The sequence below is a fragment of the Cebus imitator genome, unplaced genomic scaffold (genome assembly GCF_001604975.1).
Source record: "Cebus imitator isolate Cc_AM_T3 unplaced genomic scaffold, Cebus_imitator-1.0 Scaffold50, whole genome shotgun sequence".
Classification (NCBI taxonomy): domain Eukaryota; kingdom Metazoa; phylum Chordata; class Mammalia; order Primates; family Cebidae; genus Cebus; species Cebus imitator.
Window position 1 is genome coordinate 7,896,294 of NW_016107365.1, and position 6,897 is coordinate 7,903,190.

The 6,897-nt window shown below is 41.9% G+C and overlaps 1 pseudogene; it reads right to left on the reverse strand.

Moving 5' to 3' along the window:
- Positions 1 to 1,876: 1,876 nt before the first annotated feature.
- LOC108303767 lies at positions 1,877 to 3,247 on the reverse strand (annotated as a pseudogene).
- Positions 3,248 to 6,897: the final 3,650 nt, after the last annotated feature.

Consider the following 6,897-nt stretch of genomic DNA (forward strand, 5'->3'; position numbering starts at 1 on the left):
AAAAAACTACATTTAAAATGAATGCAGACTGCTTCCCATATGATTTTTTCCTATAAGGTCTTTGAGAAGATTGGAGGGATTTGCTGGCCATCAAGACATGTGGACTAATATTTAAATGTCAAAAGCAGATGTTGTTTGGAGTCCCTTTATGGGCCAAAGGTACAAATTCCTCCTGTTTCCCAGGAAAATTCTAGAACACTCAAGATTGTTAATAACCCAGTGCTTTCTGTGATTTTTTTTGGCATGTCAGGATTCCCATTGTGTTGCTTAATACTCCTAAACACATGCTGAGGGGATTATTTGCTTACTATAATAGCACTGTGGGAAACAAGTTGATTTTCAAAGTACTGTAGTTATTCAAAGGCACGTTTTAGAAATCTAATTAGAGATGGACAGCAAAGAGGGGAGGGCGCATACCCTATATATATTATGTATAACGTATAAACCACGTATACTATATAAAATATAATATATAATGCATAGAATATTAAAATACAATATTATATATGTTGTTCAGCATCAGCTTTGTCACAAAAATGTTGCAGTTCAGTTATTCTGTATATGTATATATAAAACATCCACACATTTTGACAATTACAGATTGGTAGAATATTACAGCTTGTTTCTACACAGTTATGAATTTTACATGAGTCATAACAAATTTTATGTACTTTGATACTGTATAGCTATTTTGATGAGCTAGAACAGGGTTGGCAAACTATGGCCTGAGGGCCAAATTTGGCCAAATCCAAATTATCTACATTCCTGGAGTTAGTCAAACTACAAAGTTTAAGGGCACAGTCCCCAAGAGTGCTCCCACTTCCAACACTCACTGAAAGTTCAGGAGGTTCCAAAACCACCGTCAGATCTGATAATTTGCTAGAAGGATTCATAGAAGTCATTGAAAGCTATTACACTTATGGTTACAGTTTATCTCAGGGAAATAATGCAAATGAAAATTAGCCAAAGGAAGAGACAAAAAAGGACACAGTCTGGGAAGGTTCCAGATATGAAGCTTTTATAATCCTCTACCATTGACCTCCTGGCATTGATGTGTGACAATATGTGTGGAGTATTACCAACCAGGAAAATCAGCTGAGCTTTGGTGTCCACAGGTTTTAATTGGAGCTTCATTCTGTAGGCCTGATTGATTGATTGATTGAACTCAGTCTCTAGGTCAACTGATGCCTTGTGACACAAAGCCCCCACTCTAAATCACTTGGTTTGTCTTTCAAAGACAATCTTATTAATTCTGACATCGATTACCTTCCAGAAGCATTTTGTACCTGTTGATCAAAAATAGATTAATCACAGTTTTAATATAATTAATGCCACTGTCAATGCTTAGTCCTATGACATTCATGAGCAAATAATGCTGGTAAGAACATGGATGATATTTAGAGACTCTCCTTGGTAGGGCTGGATTTAAACCTCTAATTTTGTTTATTTTGTTTTATTTTGGGGAAAGAGCCAGTAGTAATGGGTTTAGCATTCCATCAATAAACTTTTGCTGAGGGCTTCCTTTCAGCAAAGCAATTGCCAGGCACACAGTTTTCCAATTTTCTTATATCTGTTTCAGACCACATGGGAGAAAAGAGGTGATTTACAAGCCAAGGCACAGAATTATTCCAGTCAAAACAGTTTATTCTAGATCCATAAAGCAAAGTTTTTCAACTCTAAGCCCCATGAACATTTTGACTTCTTTACATACCATTTAAGTCAAAACTAAGCCATATTCTTTCTCCTAAACTTATTTTTTAGTTGTAAAAGTAATGAATGGTTAGTAAATAAATGGAAATTAAAGCAAAAAGCAAAAAAAAAAAAACAAAACAAAACCCCAATCAATTGTTTCATCTATCTTTTAATTTTTTTTTGTTTTAAATATTTTTAAGGTTTAAAAAGTGTTTAAAGTTTGTAATTCCTAGTAGGAAAACATTATCTGGATGAATACCCTAATGGCAAACCACTATAAAATGCTTCAGCTGCATTTGGGGGAGAGGAGTAGGGATTATCTTCAAAGCACCCCAGCTCTCTTGATGAGAAGGTCAGAGGTACACTGGTTTGTATTACTGTGACATCCATAAGGTGATCTAGGTTGCTTTTCCTTCAGCAAGGGCTTTATTTATCAGAAGGCCATTACACTTGACCTCCAAATTTGCTGACGATTTACTGATAAGATTCATAACCTTTGGGTTGCTCTGGTATTTTGACATATTTGCTGGGTTCTGAGCCATATCCTGAAAGGCCACCATAACTTCTGGATCCTGCATGGCTTCCAGAAACTCTGGATCATTAAGAATTTCATTGAGTCCAGACATTCCAGCCATTCCAGACATGCCCTCTCCCATTCCAGGTATTCCCCCTGGGAAAATTGCCAGGCATCCCTCCAGGAAAGCACCTGGAAAAGAGCCATACTGAGCTCCTGACTGTTGTCTGGCTTCTTCCTCCTTCTGGGCTCACTCATGCTCTTCTCGAGACTTCTTAACTCTATTCTTTCTTTGATCTCTTGCTCTTCACGTTTTTGCTCGTATTTTCTCTGATGTCCTGCAATTTTCTATGCCCTAGGTTGAACTTCTTTCAGTATTGCCCTAGCATCTTCATCATAATCCAATTTACAGGCAAGGGCAAGGTCATGGGCTGCTTCCTCCCAGTGGCCTAGAAGTCTGTGTGCTTTCCCTAGCCACTTGTAAGGCTGATCGGAATCAGGATTTGTTTCAATGGCTCTGTCACAGTCTCGAATGGCAGCATTTGGCTCAGCATTTGGCTTCTGTAATTTGATGAAGAAAGACACTGGCCCTCTTGGCATACAAAATGGTCAAGCGAGAATTCAGCTTGATGGCATCTGTGAATAAGTCAGTCCGTGGCTTTCTGCAGTTCACCATCACTTAGGGCTTCAGTAGCAGCCCTGTTCTTATCATTTGCCTGATCCATCATCTCCTCTGTTATCTCTGCATTCTCATCTCCCATTTCTTAAGGGGCATCAGTGTCTGGTTCAATCACGCCTTCATGATCAATTTCTAGATCACTTTCCTCACTTGATGGTTCACCTGCCTTTAAGCCTTCCTCCACCTTCTTATTATCAGGTTTTTCTTCCTTGGTATTTTCTTCTGATTTAGCTTTCTCAGTAGCAGGTGGTACTTTACCCGTCATGCTCTCCACCCACTCCCTCAGGAAGCACATTTCCTCTGCGTGCAGAAACGCTCTGATCTTGCTTACACATTTTCACAAAGGCCCAAAGCTCACTCATTCACTTTGCGGGGGTCTGTGGTCAGGAGGTGGTGGGTGAAACTGAGGGACTGTGGCCGATTCCAGGCCCAGTCGCTGGCTCAGCGTGATCGCACAGAAGGGGGGTATCTTTTAATTTTAGCTTTTAAAAATGAAGCTGTATCTCTTATCTCTACTCTTTATTGTACCTTTTTCCATTCATTATCATATTTGTTTTCTCATGTTATTACAGATTCTTTTTAAATATCATTTAAATAGTTGTGTGATAGTTCATGCATAAATTTTGTATTATTGATTTAACCATTTGACTTCAGTTTCCTGTTTTTCTGAAAATTTTTTTTTTGTTTTTTGTTGGGATAATACGTCAGGCGTCATTCCAAAATCTTTTTTTCAAATTTCTGCAAGCCGATAAGGTAGTCCAGAACCTGTCCTCTAACAGATGTCAGTTGCTTGTATGACAAAACACATGCATTTACATATAAATGAAATGTAATTATCAAGTCAAATAAGTTTTCTTATTTATAGTTTTCTTTATCTTGACAAATAGTAAGAAATATCTAATACTACATCTCTGTGATGGTTAATTTTAGATGTCACCTTGACTGGATTGAGGGATGCTTAGATGGCTGTTGAAGCATTGTTTCTGGGTATGTCTATGGGGATTTTTTTGGTAAGAGATTGGCATGTGAGTTGGTGAACTGAGTGGGGAGGATTCACCCTTAATATGGGCTAGGGGCCCAGATGGAACTAAAAAGTGAAAGGCAAATTCTCTCATTCTTTCTCTTTCTCTCTTGCGGTGTGGCAATACCCTTCCCCTGCCCTTGGACATCAGAACCCTATGTTCCTCAGGTTTTGGACGCCGGGACTTGCACCAGTGGCTTCCCAGGGCTTTTGGGCCTTTGGCCTTGGACTGAGAGTTATTCCTTCAGTTTCTCAGTTTTCAGGCCTTCTGATTTGGACTGAGCCACGCTACTGGTTTCTCTGGTTCTCCAGCTTGCAGATGGACTACTGTGAGATGTCTAAGCCACCATAATTGTGTGAGCCAATTCTTGTAATAAACCCTTTCTCACCTATATATCTATCTATATTCCTTTTGGTTCTGTCTCTCTGGAGAAACTTAACTAATAGTCTCACATGTATTTTTTTTTTTTTTTTTTGAGACAGAGTCTTGCTCTGTTGCCAGGCACCAAGCTGGAGTGCAGTGGCGCAATCTCAGCTCACTGCAACCTCCGCCTCCCGATTTCAAGCAATTCTCCTACCTCAGCCTCCCGAGTAGCTGGGACCACAGGTGCATGCCACCATGCCCAGCTAATTTTTGTACTTTTTAGTAGAGATGGGGTTTCACTATGGTCTCGATCTCTTGACCTCGTGATCCACCCGCCTCCACCTCCCAAAGTGTTGGGATTACAGGCGTGAGCCACTGTACCCAGCCTCACATGTATGTTTAATAAAACCAGCTTTCCAGAAACATTGCATTTGTGAAAGAAGTTGTCTAGGGTCAGTGAAACTTGTCCTAGTCAGTATGATGTGGCTTGTGGTGGGCAGTCACATGGTTAGAAAATTAGAGGATGCCCTTTATAAGTCTGCTATCCAGAAAGTAGGAAGTATGTTTTTTTCCTTCTTTTTCATGTTTAAAAAAGTTGATACACCCTCTGGGAGGCCGAGGCCAGTGGATGCCTGGGCCTCGGAGTGGGAGACCAGCCTGGGCAACATGGTGAAATCCCATCTCTACTAAAAATACAAAAAATTAGACAGTCATGGTGGTGTTGTACTGGATCGAGGGTAGAAAGTTAGCACCAAGACAAAAGTATGCCAGACTGCAGGGTCATTTATTATGTCGGCGACCACAGAGGACTCACGTCTCTCCAACCTGTGGCGTCGAAAGGAGGGTGCCAAGACTTTTTATACCCGAAAAACCACCTTGGGAGTGGGGGTGAGGAGCGGGGATGGGGATGAAAAGGTTTCAGACATTCCAAGGGCCAGGGGATTCTGTCATTCACCTCCTGGGTGGAGAGGAGGGTGGGGGGGTCTCCGGACATTCCAAGGGCCAGGGGACTTTTGTCATTCTGTTTGTTACTTCAGTGGTTTACAGAAGTCAAGATACGCATTTGTTTACACACAGATCTTAGTTATCCTGGGCTGCTTATTTTAGTTATTACCGGTAAGCAAAGGCTAGCAATTCTGGCACAATATCACAGTGGTGCACGCCTGTAATCCCAGCACTTTGGGAGGCCAAGGCAGGTGGATCACCTGAGGTCGGGAGTTTGAGACCAGCCTGGGCAGCATGATAGAACCCCATCTCTACTAAAAATACAAAAAATTAGCCAGGTGTGGTGGTGTGTGTCTGTAATCCCAACTACTCAGGAGGCTGAGGCACAAGAATCACTTGAACCTGGGAGGTAGAGGTAGCAGTAAGCCGAGATCATGCCACTGCACTCCAGCCTGGGCAACACAGTGAGACTCTGTCTCCAAAAAAAAAAATTGATATATAATGATTGTACATAGTTATGGAGTACATGTGATATTTTGATACATACATACACTGTGTAATGATCAAATCAGGATAACTAGAGTACCCATCTATGCATCACCTTAAATATTCATCATTTCTTTGTGCTGGGAACAGCACAAAGTTATTTTGAAATCTACAATAAATTATTATTAATGATAGTCACTCTACTGTGCTATTTTATTTTTGTTTTTATTTTTGAGATGGAGTTTTGCTCTTGTCACCCAGACTGGAGTGCAAATCTTGGCTCACGGCAACCTCCGCCTCCCAGGTTCAAGCAATTCTCCTGCCTCAGTGTCCTGAGTTGTAGGATTACAGGCGCCTGCTGTACTTGGCTAATTGTTGTATTTTTAGTATAGATAGGGTTTCACTATTTTGGCCATGCTGGTCTCAAACACCTGACCTCAGGTAAACCATCCGCTTCAGCCTCCCAAAGTGCTGGAATTACAGGCGTGTAATTTTAATCTGAGCTTTGCCTCCTAGCTGGTGGCGTGTACGCCTCCACCTTCTCCTCTTGATGTTACTTCTTTTCTCTGTCGAATCCTTCTTGACCACCCTCTTCCTCCACCTCAAAGTGCTTGATGTTGCTCCTATTGCTGCTCAGCCTAACCCCTTCTCTCCGGTCTCCCAATATTGGCAGTTATTCTGAAGTGAGACATTTCTTTCCCCACATGGGGAAAGCTATTTCTTCTCAGTTCCTCACATGCTTCTAGTGATGATAGTTCTTTATTCAGCTTCCTCTCTATTAGGGCTTTTCTCTCCCTAGGAATTTGGCTCGAGTTTCTGAGAGCTGGTCAGGAAGGCAATCTGAGTGCTGCATTATTGTCATGTCTCCATGTGCAAGCCTGGACCCAGAAAGTCTGAAGTCCTGCCTGCCTCGGCTGATCCTGCACCCCCCCACCCATTAGCCATTGTCCCTAATCACCCAGCTTCCCCTGACAAGCCTCTCACCCCACCCTGCCATCTTAACTGTTCTTATGATAATGTGAATACCTCTCACCCCATCTTAACTAGCCTTCCACCTTACCTCACCCGACATTGTAACTGAACTTGTGGGCTGGGCGCGGTGGCTCAAGCCTGTAATCCCAGCACTTTGGGAGGCCGAGGCGGGTGGATCACGAGGTCAAGAGATTGAGACCATCCTGGTCAACATGGTGAAACCC